This window comes from Protopterus annectens, chromosome 2.part1 (genome assembly GCF_019279795.1).
Source record: "Protopterus annectens isolate FY-2018-M chromosome 2.part1, PAN1.0, whole genome shotgun sequence".
Lineage (NCBI taxonomy): Eukaryota > Metazoa > Chordata > Ceratodontiformes > Protopteridae > Protopterus > Protopterus annectens.
The window spans coordinates 156,153,156-156,172,854 of record NC_056729.1 but is presented as its reverse complement, the minus strand read 5'-3'; positions in this window follow the sequence as shown (position 1 = coordinate 156,172,854).

Here is a 19,699-nt window from a genome sequence, read left to right as displayed (position 1 = left end):
TATGTTTTCTGTTCATAGTCTGTGGGGGCATGTGTTGTGTTCTGTTTATTCACATTTCCGTGGACTCTGTCATGGGTGTTTACTTTGGGAACTTTTCCTCTTCTGGGGGCGTGTCCGCTTACAGGGCTCGGCCTATGGACATGCCCCCTACTGTCTTACACGGACCGTGTTGGCCTTAAGTGTGATTCAGCATGCTCTCATGAATATGCAGAGCATGCTGACATCACTCCATTTAACTGCAGCCTTCGTGTATGAGTTATAACTCTTACACGGAGGCTTTGTGAATCCTGCCCATGGTCATCGATTCTGTTTTTCAGAAATCTGGTCATCCTACCATTATAGAATGCATCACACCCAGAACACTGATTTATAATCCACATTTGTAGATTTGCACATAAAATAACCAGGAGAACTACAGCACCGATTGGTCACAGTACAAAAACTGACTATCCATTTAAAATATATTTATAGTAATTTAAAATATATTTATGGTAATTGCATTTTATAAATTCCTTTCTTTTTGCTATGTACATTACTTTTTCTATTTTTCTTATTCCAGTTTGAATAAATATTAGCACTTCTTTTATGAAATAAACACAAGTTTCTCCCCCGTATATCCATTATTTAGTGGAAACCTGTAATGAACTTCCAGTTTTCAGTTATAATAATACATTTTATTCCCTAGAAATCTATTCTTAAATGTGTTGCCAAAACTTTCTTTCTGTTAATTGTTGTGTACTACTACCATGTACTGGCTAATCCCCAGAAATCTATTTTGAAAGGTGTTAACTGCAGCTTTATTTCTATTAATTGCTGGGTACTACTGCCACCTACTGGCCATTTTGCAGACTTGCACTTTTTACTCCACATACTATTAAAAGTGTTGTAATTACTTGTGAGGATAAACTCTCATTTTGAAATGTTGCTTCATTTTATCAGCTGCAGCTAATAAAAAAAAAAGAATCATGGCCATTTACTAGCCCTGATCAATTGCCCATAAGCATTTTTTTCTTTTAATTGATTAGGATGCATGCCTATTAAAATGAAGCAACACAATGCTACTGTTTTCTTTTTCTGTTCCTCCATCAATAATTTATCATCTTTCTTATATATTATTAGATTTAAATATTACACTACTGTGCAAAAGACAAAAATTCAGTAGTCTGCTCTCAGTAATTCATAAAATATAAAGAACTTCTTTTGAACCATCCCGTGAAAAGAGAATATCAACTATAAAACATGCATGATCTGACAGTTTCTTAATGTACTGTCATATATGCAATTTTCCTTTCAATAACTCTTGATCAAATTTGCTAAATTGGAGGCCATAGTTGTTCCTGTCATTATTCCAGTCAATTGTTGATATATAATATACCAAGCACACAACAAATACTAAGACAAAACTAATTCCATTAGGGATACCAATAATTTCCTTTTGGACAGTAAGTCCCAACTCTTCAATAATTGAAAACCAAACCATTCTATACTGGTCTGGTAAGGAATGTCTAAATACAACTTAACAGTGAATATTTCTAATATGCTGCTAGAGTGAACAACACTATTTTAATTTGTAAATCAAATCAAATGAATCTTTTATATTTTTATGTTATCTTTAATAACGTTCAATATAAATAGCAATAGGCTCTGCTCTTTTCCCAGATGTGGACATGGTCGATCACAGAAATGTTTTTTTTTTTTTTCCAAGTTATTTATGTACTTTTGATAAACAAAAATTTATCACAATGTGATGCTGGTGGTTTGAAAACATTAAAAATTCTGCTTTGAAAATAAACCTTATTGAAACGAATCAAATATAGTATTGCCTACAATGTCCCATTTCACCCACTCCCTTTTGTCATCCAACGTATTTGCAAAACAAATAGAACCATGGACTTCTGCTTGAAAAAACTAAACTCCAACTGCAATATAAACTGATCACATTGAAGGGAAAGATATCTGTCTCAAAGAATTCCTCTTCTCTGGAACAGGCTTCTCTTTATGCTAAACAATGCAGCTCCTTTACCAACTTCAAATATAGCTTGGATGAGTGAGTGTCTAACTATGTATAAATTCCAGGTCTACCTCATCTGGCCCACATAGAAGAGGACATTCATTGTTGACATTTGCTCTTAATGAAGGGTAAGCACCTACATTACAGGGACTTTACTGGCTAGGATGCAAACATTCAAACTGATCAACAGCTTACTTATGAAACTATGAACTATATAAACTTCAAAACAAACCGCTGCCTGCCTTTGTATATTAGCTGTACCATTGTAGTGCATGTAAAGGAAAGCTATTAGCTCAAAAACTAGAACTAAAATATTGGAACCCCCCCCCAGAAAAACACGATACTACCAAAAAAATATTTTCTGAAAAATAATAACACTTATTTAAAATTCAGACCACACCTACATTAGGTATATGATCCTCTCAAGACATGCAACAAAAATCAAGAAGAGGTTGCTCCTCACTTACACTGAAGGTCCCTGATTTGTTGACATCGCACTCTTAGGGTGCCACTAAGCATCTAGTGGAAGCAAGTGACCTCTTCTTATACAGATCTTTGGGAAAACTGCAGAGTTTCATGTCCCAGTTTGGTAACACAAAGTGTCATGAGTCTTTGAACAACTTTCTATAAATGTTGATTGCGCCCATGATGCAGTTATTGTGGATTGTTTTGAATTGTATTGCTGAAGTCAGGCAACTTAAAGTAAAGGAAAGTATTTAGAGACTGAGGTGGGGGGGCTAGAACCATCACAAAGTGGGATGCTGGAGGTAGAGCCCTACCAGAATTCTTTTTCTTTTTTTTTTTCTTTTTTTTTTTTTTTTAGCTGGGTGCGATGTTTGTATTGCTGACTTCCTTGGTTTCTAATACTAGGGGTATTTTACAATTTTACGCATAATAAAAATAGATTCTTACATTTCACAAAGTGACAACTTATTCTTCACCAAGTACTTTCCGTTCTTAAATATACTCCGACTTCTTCATAGTGAAACTAACTTGCATATCCAAGCTATTTAAATAATTAAGACAATGTCCACAAGACCATAAAACCCTTTCAAATGTTAGCATATAGTAAAAGACCATTTAGAATATATATTTTTTTAAATTAATTCCAGGATTCTTTAATTTGCATGTACGCTTTGAGCTAGGCCTACATGCTTTGTTGGTGTTAGCACAATGAATGTACAAGCTGCTAAGCAAGCCTACAAATTTAGTAGCACCTGTTTGTGGCTAGAACAAGTGTTAGCAGTCACAAAGAGGTACACAGAGACTTTAGCACACAATATAAAGAGCAGGTTGAACATCAACGCAAACCCAGTAAGTGAGCATCGGGCAGCACAATACAAGACAAGGGGAACTTGAAGTAAATAATTAAGAGACAGGGGAAGCTAAATATGAAAAATGTACATAGATTTAAATTGGCTTAGGGTACAAACAGCAGTAATTAAATATATTTTAACGTATACAAGTTATCCTGTTTACTTAGAGACAGACACTTGCATAAATAAAAATGAATGCTGACAAAGAAAGGATGACAGGACACGAAGCTACAGTGTAACAATGGGGAGTAAATGTGATATAACATGCTGAGTTGAGATAACAGCAAGGACAGTAGATATGTTAGTGGATATTTGCATATACTGCTGTCATTACATATCAGATTTGTATCTAGAAAGCAATCTATTCTAACCGACAGTATAGTGTATTCCCCATCTTGCATGTAAAACATAAAACAAATGAACCCTACAGCTGTTGTCTTATGCACTTTGGAAAGGGACATGTTTTTCCAGTTGCTGTCACTTTTAACCATAGAACAGGTATTGTAAAGTTAAACATATATTACCCAAATGTGAAATATATTAATGTGAATTAGAAACATTAGTAGAAATAGAGATTATAAAATTTAAATGTAAGTTGCCTACTTTACACATTCTGTGGAATGCTCAGTAATATTTGTGTTACTGACATGATGATATTGAGAATGCCTAACTACACCTGTATGGCAGGTATATGGATGTCCTCTGCCACTGGAATGTGTACTGTGAGAGTGATCAAAGGTAACAATTTACATCCACATGATTGGTGTTAGAACACATATACAGATTAAAAAATTAAGTATTTTTTTCATTGCATTTTATGTATGTAGGGAACAATAGTGATGATTGTTATGGCAATGCACAGATGTGACAATGGGGAAATGTGAAAAGAATCACGTACAACTGTGCAATAATTCCAATAACAGTAATAAATAATAAAAAAGGCAATTTAATTGTTTTTTAGCAAACTGCAAGTTGTGAATTGTAGTAAGTCAGTTACTGTCCATGCATGCTGTGTATGTATGTAGCAAAATACAGATGGAAATAACACATACACAAATGTGTCACTTTGACCAGGATATAAACAGGGTAATGATGTGATAAAATAATACTACTTATCTAACTATGGCACATGTGGCATATGTGCATGCAAAATAAGCATGGTAATGCGACATATGTGAACATGCCCATAAATCAAAGTACAAATCAAGGGTAGTCAGTCCCCTAACAAATGGGTTGTGCTTCTGAAGGTTATGATGTATATCAGTATGTACAGGATGTATTTATGTGCATATCACAAATGGGTAGGTAGCTCAGACAAAACCTGACAAAATAAAAGCCCATGCCAGCATTATGCTGTTAATACATCAGCTAATGGAAAATATAGCAAATGTCAGGCTGCAATTATATGAGTATGATATGTGCAACTGTAGTCAGTGATATGCTGAGAGTCCTTCCTGGTGCAAGTAGCTACACCATACATTTTGACTTAAATAAATGTATCAAAGTGCAGAGGTCAGTGCAGTATATTGAAAGTGAGATTTAGCCTTGAAGTGAGCCTTTGTTAAAAACAATAGTAATACCTGTGTGACACTACAGGAACAGACATCTCACCCAGGTAAAACATTAATGCTCGTTACTAAGTGTCCTGTTGAAGATTTACATTACACATAGACCAAATGTATACTGTCCTGTGAGAAATGCTGTCATCCTCTGACCATAGGTCAATAATTCCATTGCACAGATGTTGGCAAAGCCAACCATCCACAGGCTAATGCTGCTAAATTTTGCCCAAGACGAAAACATGACAAGAACTGTCTCAGAGTATGGATTACGTTTTGAACTTTGTGCTTAATAACATGCATCTATTACATTGCCATAATGGATATGCTCACAAGGAGTTACAGCAAAGACATTAACTATGCAACACAAAAACACAAGGAAGTTTCATAGCATAGGCCCATTCAAACTTAGAGATGATTTTGCAGCATGGCACAAATTAAGTATTTCTATATAAGTCATCATCTCCTAAAAAGCCCTAGGATGCGAACTAAAGAATTACAGTAATATATAAATGTTTGCATGAAGTAATCCAATAGGGATCATTATTAGTGGGGAAATAAATAATGCCTATGAGCATTCATTGACATAGTCAGCATTTACATCTTATCAAATTCAAACACATGCTGAGGGCAGATCTTAGAGAGATGCATGTCATCCACCGATGCCACAAAAAGAGGCATATCTGATATGTCATGAAGAACACACTTGAAGGGATTACATCGGTATCCTATTGTAATGGATGTGACTCCCCTAACATGGAGTGTGAGACCTAAAAAGGTGTGGCCTACTTACTGCATCATATCTACATTCTTTGCCTAAGTAACTGCTGTCTATCACAGTTGTCTGACAGATAGACCTTACCAGATTCAAACCCCCTGCAAGTCATGCTACACACTTGACAGAGTTATGTATTAACTGCATCTGCCACAGGAGATAGCAATGGAGATTGTCATAAATAACACAAATCAAGGTCTGAACTAAGAAAGGGCTTTTGATGTTAATTCATCCAATACAATTTTTCTGAGTGATGAAAAGGATGTAACTATGTTAATATTCTCACAACAGTACAATATCACTCTTGTTTGACCAAGCCAATCATTTTTTTCCACAATGTTTTGCACACATACAGTCCCAGATTCAAACCACAGTCTATATGCTTAGATATGTTACATAAGTCAGTATTAACTGCATGTGCCACAGGAGCATTCTCACCACAAGAATCACAAAACACCTAATGTACTGAAATATGTTTGTGTGACATAGAAATAACTTGATCTACCATTGTATGTGTCACAGCAGTGCACTCTAATGTTGTCCTTTGCTGGAACTGAACAGCTGCCTACATAAGACAACAAGCTACCAAAATGGATATTAACTACATGCACCACAGGTGAGGTACATGTTGTAGGTGTAGTCTGAATTTTAAATATGTGTTACTTACTATTTTACAGAAAATACTTTTTGGTAGCATCATTTTTGGAGGGGTGTCTGATATTTTAGTCCTTGTTTCTGAGCTAGGGGGACAGAACATATATACATTTATGACATCATATCATTGTGTTGCAAAGCAGTTGTCTGAGGTAGAGGTGATGTGGAGGACTCTCCTGGTCTAGTTGTACACAGTATAACTGTGGGGGACATAATTCATGCATAGCAGGATACTGACATACACTGATAACATTAAGTCACTGTGGATTTCAAACGCTTACCTATGTGATCACATAAGTTACACGGTATTGCATAGACAGAACATGTCACAGAAGAACCCATGCTATAATTGTGAGACAGTGTGTTTCTGAAGACTTTACATCACCCTATTGCTGCATAGCACATGTGTGCCTGTGATTTGGTTAAAAGATTGGTGGGATCTGTTTCCTTGTCACAAAATATTGCATGATGCTAGGTATTCCCAAACACACATACTGCATAATGCAGTCATCAACATGATGATAGAAGCTCAATGTATAGGTAATTTCTGATTCAAACTCAGTGCAAACTAAGGCAACACCCTGCAGAACACTGTATCATTTCCTCATGCTACAAAAGATGGCTTACTACTAGGTATAGAAAAGGAACATTTCAACAAATGGCATCATCGGTGTTTAACAAAGGAGTGTCTATGCTAAAATGGACAGAAAGCCATGAAAGAGAAATGTCCAGCTGTACATATACACATCAGATATGAGGATGATACCACTATTACCTGGATATACATTCACAAACACCCAGACACAACTGACTCTATGGAGTAATGTCTGGTTTTGAACTGACTACCTCACTAAAATCACAAATTAAAGAATATCACATGAATTGCAAGTGCAACTTGAGATGTTTGCTTACAATTGTGACAGCGCATATTTGAATGGATGCCATCACCATTATTTTAACAGGGTGATGTGCCTTCTAAAAGGGAGTAAACATAACAGGAGAGTTCACTAACACAGTACAGCTAGACATTACATATGTGGTTAAAGCCATGTATACACAGCATGAAGGAGACATGCATTCCCAGTAGTCATTCACTGATGGATTCAAACCACCTATTTATCTAGTTACACAATTTAGAGAACACAGTATCCACAGCAAATGCCATAGGGGAAGTTTGATTACAACTATGAGATAGTACTCATTTGAAAGGATAACATCACTATGTTTCACGGAATGTGTTTTGGCTAAAACTGCAACTAATTGATATGGGGAGACCTCCTCCAGTGTAAATATGTCTTGTAAGTAGAATTCACCACAAAGGGTCTTCTGATGGAGCCAAACTGGCATAACAGGAAAGACACATACACACAAATACCTACCTATCAAGTTATAGAGCCTAAAGAGTACAATATCAACTGCACATGTCACAAGAGAAGTCTGTCTTCTACTCTAAGAGTGAGAAATTTTGAAAGGAAGAATCTTCATTGTGTTGCAGGTATGTTTGTGGGTTCAATGTTTATTCTGAGTGAAAATGTCTATATCAGATGTGTGGAGGAATCCAATTTTACCTAGCAGCAGTGATGCACCCACCCACTCAGAATAGTCAGTCAATGTTGTATTTGAACACCTACCTATCTGTTTACACAAAACTTGGTATCAACTGGAAGTGCCACAGCAGAAGTCTGACTTTAAACATAGGATAATGCACATTTTAAAGGATTACCACATCAGTGTACTGCAGAGAAGCTAGTGTGCATCACAGGTTTGAGTGAAAAGTCGCGTGCCTTGAAAGGCAGAAGTAACAACAATGTGTTGATCACAAGTAATTAAATACTACTCACATATGTTATCTGTCATGCCATTCAAGTACATTTTTTATTGTGAGTGACATAGCTGTTTCAAGTAAGGTGCACTGATGACAGTCACATTTGTGAAATAGTAGACTGACAACCAATTGTTTTTGAATTTTCAGCTCAGGATGACTTAACCATCCTGCAGGGAGGTTTGTCCTAAATAAATGGGGCCAAAAATCATGCAATGAAACTAAATGCCAAAAACTTCATGACTGTATCCTTCGGGAAGTCATATACCCTAGGGAACTACCACATTGATAGTACTCCCCTAAGAGATGAACCAGTTGTTTGGGATTTGGGAACTTATGTGGATAGTGACCTAACTTTTAACCAACATGTGTCTTTTGCTTATAAGCAAAGGGATTATGTCTAGATCTAGAGATAGGCCAGTCATTGAGCATAATTCCCCCTTTTGCATGTATCTCTCCAGACACATGCAACAACTGAAAGACACAGAGGTACCTTACTAAAAGGATACAAGGCCTAAGCAACATGTCCTACATGGACCAGCTCAAAGCCTTGTTAATATACTCAGTATCCTAAAGACTGCTAAGACTTGACCTGATACAAGGCATCCTCTGACTGAATACTGATGGATTTATTGCACATCAGCAAGTCAAATGGCATCAGAAATACTCAGTCAGGGATCTAAAGCACTGTTGCAACAGAATGGTTTGGAGAGACAGGTAAATCTCACAGAGGATACCATTACTGTGAAACAGTCTCCGCATCCACGTAAAACAAAGTTCATCCCTGTCCATATTCAAGCACAACTCAGATCTATGGATGGGAAGCAGAAAATTTACCCAAGCACTGCCCCCTGCACTACTAATAGGCAGAGGCAGATATTAAATGCTTTATCCCATGCATGGATCCAATAAAGTATCTATGGTATGATACCAGTTATTCTCATTACGGGAAATATATAATTATTAACCATGGGATGTGTAAGGCCAGTTATAGGTTAATTTGAGCACAAAATGGGAAATTGGATAGACATAAAATTGCCTACAAGGGCAACTAGTCTAGTACTTACTTATGAACCTATGAACCTATGGTTGTATGCAAACTGCAATCATTTGTTGTGTCATTTTCAATTGTCTGATGCTTGATCAGTGTGTAGTGTAAATACAAACAGCCAGGCCAAAAGATGGCCTGCTTATTATCACTGATGAAGTATCTGTAAAAAGGTGTCACACCATCGTACGTGATTTCCTACTGTAGGTGTTGGAGTGCAAACAAAACTTTACAGAATGAAGTGTTAGTCAACATCTTAGGGAAATCCAAATATCTTCAGCAGAACAGTCTATTATAACATAATGAAGTAATACAAACCACTTGCATTGTTTTTTTTTATCTGAATTACTGTACGTGGTGGTGCAGCGGTAGCATTGTTGCCTCAAAGCAAGAGGTTCTCCCATTCGATTCTCAGCTGGAGTGCAGGGAGTGCCTTCTATGTGGAGTCTGCATGTCCTCCCCATGGTTGGGTGGGCGTTCGAAAGACATGCGTAAATTGGTGTGCCTTCATTGAAGGTTGAACGTCGAGCTGGCACCTCGGCGTTCATAAAAATCTACTGCCAATCATTAGCAGACCAGAGTTCCGCTGTGGCGACCCCTAACGGGGAAAAGCCAAAAGACAACAACAATTCCTTGAAGTGTACTACTAACATGTTTATTTGCTTAACTGATGGCAAAGTATTAGTGCATGTGTAGTTACATTGTGAGGTGCTGAATTTACAGCAGGAATTAACAATAGTCTATGGTGTTCAATGCCAACCTTCAAACAAATAAGGAGCACAGACATTAAAATGGGTCAGATTCTGATCAAATACAGAATAGATGTGTCTTGTATTAATAAATAAACCAGAAAAATGTGTACACCAAGGGATAAATACCTCGTGGCCAGTAAATAAAAATCAATAATGGAAACAAACAGTGGCAGCGAGGTAGCCAAGCACAACTCCTTTTGCTGTTCTGTTAAAAACATCTTTATTATGAAAGTGAACAAAAGGTAAGCACTTTCGCTAAAATAGCTTCATCAGACCTTCAAACAAATAAAAACTGAGTGATACATTTATAGTACCTTTCATAAACCCTTAACCAATCCAAATCAATCATCAGTTCAAATTTAAAATCATGTGATGTTACAAAGTATCAAAGCATTTAAAGTAATAGATCCAATATTAAAAATTCACTTAGAAAACATCCCAAGATCTGCGCCTTAAAGCTAAGCTATATAACTATATAACTATATATAGAGGGGGCCCATCAGTACTTTACAAACCAGCATAGGTGTGACACCCCACCCCCCTCTTCCCCTACCCATCAGGATAGACAAAGACTTCAGGCAGAGCAGGTCTGTGAGCAGAGGCCGCCAGAAGCGCAAACTATCAGGAGAGAGGAACACAGGGCAAACCCTGAAGAAAATGTGGGCAAGTACAGGGAATCGCTAGTTTTGAATATTTCCTCTCATGAACTATCTTTAGAAGAAGAACAAATCTTAAATAAAGGACTCACTTTTATCCCTACTAGTGAGAGCAAATTATCAGATACAGTTTTGGACCTTAAGGTCTTTTGTAGAAATATCATGTTAAAATTACAATTTGGAGATAGTGATGGGAGTATACAACCTTTTAGGAAACCCAGTACTTATATTCCACATAATCATCCATTAGTGGACGCTTACATTAAGTTGACTGAAGAAGAATTGTTTAGATTTTATGATGGGAAAACAACTCAGAGGAAGAGATATAAGAGGGATAACTTGAGCCACGGTGAAAGGGGTGTGCTTAAGAACCTGCAAGGGAATGACTCTATCATTATTAGACCAGCTGACAAGGGGGGACTTATTGTTCTCATGGATAAGAGTCATTATAATGAATCTATGAAAGGAATGCTGAGTGATCAGAAATTTTATAGATCATTAACTTTAACTAGTGTACATCAAATTATGAAGATCATTTCTGACCAGTATGCACCCTCAGCACATTTTTTCTAATTAGATGACTTGAGGAGTGGGTTGATCACAGGTGAGGTTTATAAATTTCTGAATGTTGCGAACCCGTTGATCCCCCTTATACATGGCCTTCCCAAGGTCCATAAAAAACTCCTGAATCCACCAATGAGACCCACTGTGGCGAGTGGAGGGTGGTCCACAGAACAGATCTCAATTTATATTGAGAAACATCTTAGACCAGTAATAGAACAGAATAGGATGGTCTTAAGGGACTCTAAACAGTTCTTGATAGACTTGTATGATTGTATTACCAGCTTGGGCCCTTTAGAGGGTGTGTTGTTTGTAACATTTGATGTTCAATCACTCTTTACGAACATATCGAATGAATTGGGTATACAATATACACATGAGTACTTGGTTTCTAACAGTGAATATGACTGTTCTCTTTCAATTACCTGAATTTCAACACCATGTTGTGTTTTATCAACATTTTGTTGATGACTTTTTTTGTTATGGAAAGGTGAGATAGAACAACTTATGATGCTTCATACCTTGATGAACAATTTGCTAGACTGTTTGAAATTTACCATGAATAATTCATATGATCGTATAAAATACTTGGATTTATACATACAGAGATTGGACAGTGGACTTGTGGATACCGGTGTTTTTTTCGCAAGACTTGCTATAGGAATGCCTGTTATTTAGAACCAGTATGCACCCTCAGCACATTTTTTCTAATTGAATTAAGGGACAAGGCATGAGGGCATCTAGGTTAAATCCCACTACTGTAGGGTTCCAAGAAGAGCTTGAAGACTTAACTTTAAGAGTTGGTAGTAGATGTTACACTATGGATGAGATTGATAGGAGCCTTTCTAGAGTAGGCCAGTTAAGAGACAGTGTAGCTCAACCCTATTATGGACCTTGAAAGAACCTCGCTCAAATAGACAATACTTTTTTTAGGGGAAATCAGTTGAAGATATGCATGTTTTATTCTAGTGATTCCCAGGATGTCAAAGAAGTTTTTAAAAAGCATTGGTCCCTTCTGACAGTAGACACTTCTATAGGTGATTTAGTGGGCCAAAGTCCGAGATTCCTATATAGGAACAAGAAGAACCTTAAGAGACTATTATGTTATGGTAGTAATCATAAATTTACAGGAGATCAAACAAATTCCACTAAACCATGTGGTAAATGTAATTTCTGCCCTTTTATTCATAGTTCCAATGTTTTTCTACATCCAGATTTGGACAAGGAATTTCACTTTAGAGCAATGGCAGATTGCTCGACCTCTAACGTTGTCTACTTAGTGGTTTGTGAATGCTGCCACTGCTTCTATGTGGGAAAGACTAATAGGCCCTTTATGGACAGAATAAGGGAACACCTTTATGGCATTAGGACTCAATCTGAACATAATGTCCTTTCTAAACATATTAGAACAACAGATGACTTGCACAAGTTTGGGTTCAGGGTGATTGAAGTTGTGTCTCCACACATTCGTGAAGGGGACCTTAGGAACCATACGGAGAACAGGGAAACCCACTGGATCATTACTCTTAGAGCTGACAGAGGGAGTGGGTTAAATGAAAGGGCATCCATCAAGGCATTGCTTAAAGCACACAGGATTAGTAAACATTGATGTCTTTGATGTTATTAGTCATTTTGACATTTTAATGTTCTCAGATTTGAAGTGTCTTAGAAATACAATGTCCAAAATATTTTTTATGCTGTGCATACATTTATTGAGATAGCAATGTTTATTATTAGGATGTGCTTTTTTATTATATAGCTATATAGCTTAGCTTTAAGGCACAGATCTTGGGATGTTTTACAAGTGAATTTTTAATATTGGAGCTATTATTTTAAATGCTTTGATACTTTGTAACATCACATGATTTTAAATTTGAACTGATGATAGATTTGGGTTGGTTAAGGGTTTATGACCAGTACTATAAATGTATCACTCAGTTTTTATTTGTTTGAAGGTCTGATGAAGCTATTTTAGCAAAAGCGCTTACTTTTTGTTCACTTTCATAATAAAGACGTTTTTAACTGAACTGCAGAAGGAGTTACCTTGCTGCCACTATTTGTTTCCATTATTGTCTTATATTAATGTTTCATGTGTCCTGATTTACACATTTGTTATGATAGTTGCAGTACATTACTAATTATATAGATAATACAGGTGCATAGTTACCGAGCCCTCATACGCAATGACTTTTTTTTTTAGGTATGTTTTAATTCTTGTTATGTAATTGTATACGTTTTTATGACATGATTGATTAATACAGCTAATACATGTATAACAGACAGATATACGTCATGATTAATTTACTTCAGACATGCATAGAAATTAAAACACATTGATCCTATCACATTATGTATGTATAACAACAATATTACCCACATGTGCCTATTGTATTGTGCATGTAAGCACATGAAGGTTTGACTGTAAGTATTGTTTTGCAGTTATTTTGGGGAAGATAAGAGTATTTTCTGAATTATTATGAAACACGTGAGGGACCTAGCATGTTAAAGCTGGTGGAAACTCTGGTGTATGGAAAAACTATGACACATGAAAATTGGTAGTCTGTGTACTTTATAGCACTACTTACAACTTCAACATCCTATACTGTGTACATTTAACTCTGCAGCCTGTTCAAGAAATTATAACTGTCTCCTCATAGTACTATCTGACTGTCTTTCCATAGCACAATGAGACCAAGTACAGTAGCATGAGGGCATCAGAATAATGCAGCCAAAGGCAAAAACTTCCCAGATTTTGCCATAATCTTTGTACTGTCATTTTCTGTTAAGTTACAGGTGCTGCTCATTGCCAGGCATTATGCAAATGCTGAGAAGAAACACTGATGAGACAGAAGGCGTGAGAATAGGGAGAAATGTGGAGACAGGGATAGAGAGATACAAGGAGATTTGTTTGTAGGACATTTCTGCATAGCTTTGTGGTATATTGCCATTAGGATTGTCATCATAATTCTTTTGTCTGACTTAGTACATACAAAGACAAAAATATTGGTTGATAAAATTTATTTTAATGGGAATTCTTCAAACATGTGCAAGGAGTTGTTATACTCTACTGCCTCAGCATATAATAGAATTTCTCTGTCTGGGGAAAAAAATTCATATTCACAACACAATGGGAGAACAACATTTTACATTATTCAGTATATGATGATATATGTATTTCTATGGGAAGGTAGTAAAGCAAGTTTAGAAACATTGATGAAAATTCTCTCAAACGCTAACCAAACTCTCTTTGAGAGGTTACCCTTTCACCCTTTGACACTAATAGAGAAAATGCATCAGAAGTTTAGAAGGAAGAACATATATATTAGCCCACTGCTGGGCACAATGCGAGAACCACAGACTTTAGCAACCCCCCATGCTTGCTAGCTAAATGAATTTCCCTGCTTCTCAAACTATTTTAGTGTACTTTTTAATAATGAAACTGATCAATTTATTATTTTTTTTTCTCTCAACTATGTCCGCTGTAGGCAGCGGAGTGAGAGTTAACAAACAAAACCTTTTATAAAAAAAGCAGCAAGCAAGAAGAGCCCTTCCGAGTAACTGAAAAAATAGATTTGTTGGTTCACAATAAAGGATCTTTTGCTTCAACGGAGAGGTATTTGATAAAAGCCAAAATGTACAGACCTGTTTTCAATAATGCTCTTATAAACTTAGCAAAATGCTAAAATATTAGGTATTCTGTTAGTATGCTTTCTGAAGATCAAACATATGGCATTACTTAATTACTTCAATCCTCAGTAATTTGCAAGAAATTCACATGTATTGTAATGAATGCACCAAAAATTAAAATGCAGAAAGGTGCATATCCTTTGTAAATCTGTACACTTTAGAAGTATTACTCTGCACAATAAAGTATTTCCAATATGGATCAAGACTGCATAGGAAAGTGGAAACATGATGTGGACATAAGGAGGATAGTGTTTGGTTAATTACATTTGCAGCACACAGTTACACACATATTAGTAATATGGAAAAACATTGCATAAGTGTATGACATACAACTGGATTCAAACCCTTGACTGTATAAATTAAAAGTGCACAGACTGGAGGATTATCACAGCTCACGACATGGAAAGTCATACTGTATTGAATTAAAATCACACATTTTTTAAGGGACACTGACAGGTTGCAGAAAGGCAGAATGTAGGCATTGATCTTCTTCACAGTTGTATCAGTAATAACATCCTTTAGGGTGTACACGACATCCAGCAGCCTAATAGATGTGTAAGAGTAATTGTATCACATGTTACTGCTTTTAGTATGATTTTGATATAGTGCAGTTGGCTTAAGCATATTTGCAGTGGAGTATCTGCAGTATAATGCAGTCTAAGGCAAAAACTCCCAAGATTTTGCCATAAGATGTAAACTGCTATTCACCATCAGTTAGTATTGCTACTCAGTGCCAAACATTGCACAAATGCTGAGGAATCAGACTGAGACTACAGGAGCAAGTTAGAGAGAAAGAGAGGGTTAGAGGGAGATAGAAAACACTTCAGCTTATGGGCCATTCCTGGCCATCTTTGTTGAGTGTTACTCTTAGGTTTATCATCATAGTTATTTTGTCTTGCTCTCTACAATAAAATGTCCCAATAGGGAGCAAGCAGATTAATACAGGAGGAGGATTATTGTGGTTTTAATAACACACAGCCAACCGTTACACACAAAATAGCCATATAAAAAACAATAAGGCTTTGACATATTTCTGGATTAGAACCCTTGACAGCATGAAAAAATCAGTCAGTAGATCTGAGCTTTATCTCAGCACACTACATAAAAGTCCTACTTCACAAAGCTAAAATCACTCAATTGAAGGGATACTAAAAACACACTGAACCATGGAATAATGTAGTTGAACAGTACATCCAGCAGCTTAGTAAATATCCAGGAGTACAAAGTGATTAGACAGGAGGGGAGAGAGTGAGAGATGGAGACAAGGAGACATATAAAGAGTTTTGAATATGACATATTTCTGACCAAATGTGTGGAGTGTTACTCTTAGGTTTTTCTTAATTAATCTGTCACACTTTGTACAATAAAGTGTTTGCAATAGGGATCAAGCAGGGCTAGAAAAGAAGTTAAAATGATTAAGACATAAACAGGATAATGGTGACTTAATAATGTATGCAGCCAACATAAGATCATAGAATCATAGGAGGTTACTAGGCTATTGGCTCTAAGGCCATTATAAGCCTAGCCAAGAGTTTATCCCATGTTTAGACAAGTCAGCACCCAGAGCCCCTGTCCAACATGGACACAGGTGGAATCCCAGGAGTGTATTTTCTGTTTACCATCCAGTTATCCAGGTTGCACTTAAAAGGGATAATAAGGTACTCTGCTTGACATGGAGGGGGAGTCTATTCAACAGATGGGGAAGTATCTGGGATGCATATTTCTCCTGCCAACAAGTACTACTGATATCAAAGACCAGGTTGAGGTCACGCTTATGGTTTGCTCAAGTGGAGCTGGACTTTTGGATATGCAGCAGACCCATCAAGGCAGGATCTGAGATTGCTTTGTATGCCAGATAGAAATGACCTTGCAGATCAGGCTAGTTCGGCTGGTGGGTCTATAATTTCCTGGATCGGTGTATGCTCCACCTTTGTGTAAAGGGATGACAGTCTGTCCCCCACTTGGCTGGGACAAAGCTGGTACTTAGGCTTTGGTTGAATAGGGTGCCTAATGGTGCTTCTAGTTCATGCCTGAGTTCATGTAGGATGCAGCCTGGGATGTTACACAAATAATAGTGATATAAAATAACATTAAACAATACTTTGACAAACTTCTGAATTTGAACCCTTGACACTATGCAAAAAAGGCAGTCTATAAAACTGACCAATATCTCTACACACCACATAGGAAGTCACGCTTCACATTCTAAAAATCACACATTTGAAGGCACAATGGAAAAAGACTGGGGCAAGGGAGAATTTGGGCATTAGGATGCATCACAGTAATGATAATTGTTACATCCCATAAGGTATATATTACATCCAACAGCCTAATAAATATGTTACAGTAACTTTATCACAATAGTGCTCTCAGTCTGCATTTCTATAGCACAGCAGTGTTAAGCACATTTGCATGAAGATAATTGGACTAGTGTAGGTAATGGCAAAAACTCATAAGTTTTTGCCATAGGATGTGAAATGTCATTTATCATCACTCTGCATTGGTGCATGAACGTAAGCTCCATACAAATAATGGTGGCTGTCTTTCATCTTTTCCCGGTTAGGGGTCACCACAGTGGAACTCTGGTCCACTAATGATTGGCAGTAGATTTTTTTAACGAACGCCGAGGTGCCAGCTCGAAGTCCAACCTTCAATGAAGGCACGCCCATTTACGCATATCTTTCGAACGCCCATCCAACCGTGGGGAGGACATGCAGACTCCACACAGAAGGCACTCCCTGCACTCCAGCCGAGAATCGAATGGGAGAACCTCTTGCTGTGAAGCAACAATGCTACCATTGCATCACCGCAGATATAAATTCCATAAGCTCCATACAAATAATGAGGACTGAAAATGAAGGCTTTTTTATCAGTCATTTCTGACCATGTGCGGTGTGTGATTTTATTTTTTGACCAGATTAAATGAGGATGATATGTCAGTTGTGAAAACTGGGGGAGGGCGAGGAGATCATTGGACACAGGAAAAAGAATAGAGTAATGTGCAGGATGGTGGTTGGAGAGCACTATAGCTATCCACTTCTTCACAAATTATGTGTAGAGTCGTAAACTGAATTTGGAGAGTCACCATATCAGGGATGAGTGTCAACAACAGAATAATGTTGCATAACTAATTGGACAAAATTAGGTGTGTCAAGAAGACACATCGGTGAAGTAGAGAGCCATGTATGGGGCATACTTTTTTGTGGGACAGGTGCCCATTTTTTTTTTCTTTCATTCTTTCTTTTTTGTTAGAGAGAAGTCTGTTGGGAAATGTGAGTAGGAATAAGAAGGTCAGGTAGATAGGGTAGGTTAGGTAGCAAGTGCAGACTTACAGAATATAATACAGACAAGGATGTGATGGGCACAAAAGGTTAGGGGACAGCATGATTGGGACAGTTAGGGGGCATAGGAGGCACATCTGCATCCAGCTTGATCACAGTGAGAATCTAGTCCTCACCCCCCTCAGAGCTGTCATCATTGTCTCCATTCTATATTCTCTGGGTCAGTGCTGGATGTGGCATTAATTTTGCTGTATCTTTTCATCTCTTCCAATTCCAGCACAGAGGTCCCTCTCCATGATGTCCTCCATCAGCTCTGCCAGATCCCAATGGTGACTAAGTTGCTATCTCCAGTACTTCTCCCGGTGGGTACTACTGCACCAGCAGCTGGGGTAGGGCTACCTGATGCAGCTAGAGCAAGAGTTGCGGAGATAATGCTGACAGATTGAAATCCAGATGTGCTCAGTTTCAGTGCTGCCTGTGGTGGTGCCACCACAGCTTTCTGTGGAGGGATTGAAATCCAAACTCTGTTGCTCAGTCTAGCTCCTTTTGCTGATGGTCATTTCAGTTGCAGCAGTAAAGTATTCATAAAAATGTGACAGGAAGAAATAGGGTTGGGGAGGCAAAAGATAGATAATAAGACCAATGCCATGTCTCAGTTTTCTTTAAATACATAAACAAATATGAAAATTAAGTATATTCACCTTTGCCACATCCACATATTATGTGAAGGTATTAGTGTATCTAAAATAAATCAATCACAGTGCTATTATAAACAAAATGGAAACCATTATTTGATTATGTCTGATATACACTTTTCAAGTTAATAAATCCAGTTAAAAATTGAATTTTTAATGTCATTTAATATTGTATTAAATGATTTATGCATACTATCCAGTAATAAAAGCTAATTCCTCCTGCTGTGAATTGAACCTACACACAGCTAAGTTGATGTACTTATTATATAATGCAATCAAGAGCTATTGGAGCAGGCATGTATGCATGATATAAAGGTTAGGTATGCCTATTCAAGCTCATATGGATTGATGCCCTAAAAAGTGTAATCTGGCTTGCACTTATACCTGATACATTCTCAACCTGTGTCTGTCTGAGGTGAATCAGTCTGTCCTGAAGTGCATCCCTGTTCAGGGAAATAGTCTCAGTAGCTGTACAGAACATAAAACAGACAAACAATTGGGAGCATAATGAATAAATGCATTGGCTGACAAATCCAACCTATATCACTGACTGGTAATCGTTCACTATACTTACAAAACTGAAGGGTGTTTGTAGTCTTAAATTCATCCTTCCATCAGCTCAGGAGGTCCTGCTTGTGCTTCTTCATGTCATTGTAATGGTGATAACATTGTTCCACAGCATGTAGAATGCCAGTTGCACTGGAGACAGCTGTGGTAATGATGCTTCAAGCCTAGGCCTTGTACTGAGACCATGTATAGTCCCCCTGCAGAAAATTATGGCTGAAGCACTTGAGAAGGAGTGCAACAAATATCCTGGACTCCTCTTCAAACCACCTTTGGGATTTAAATGGAACCCCACCCTCACTTTTGCTGCCATGTCTT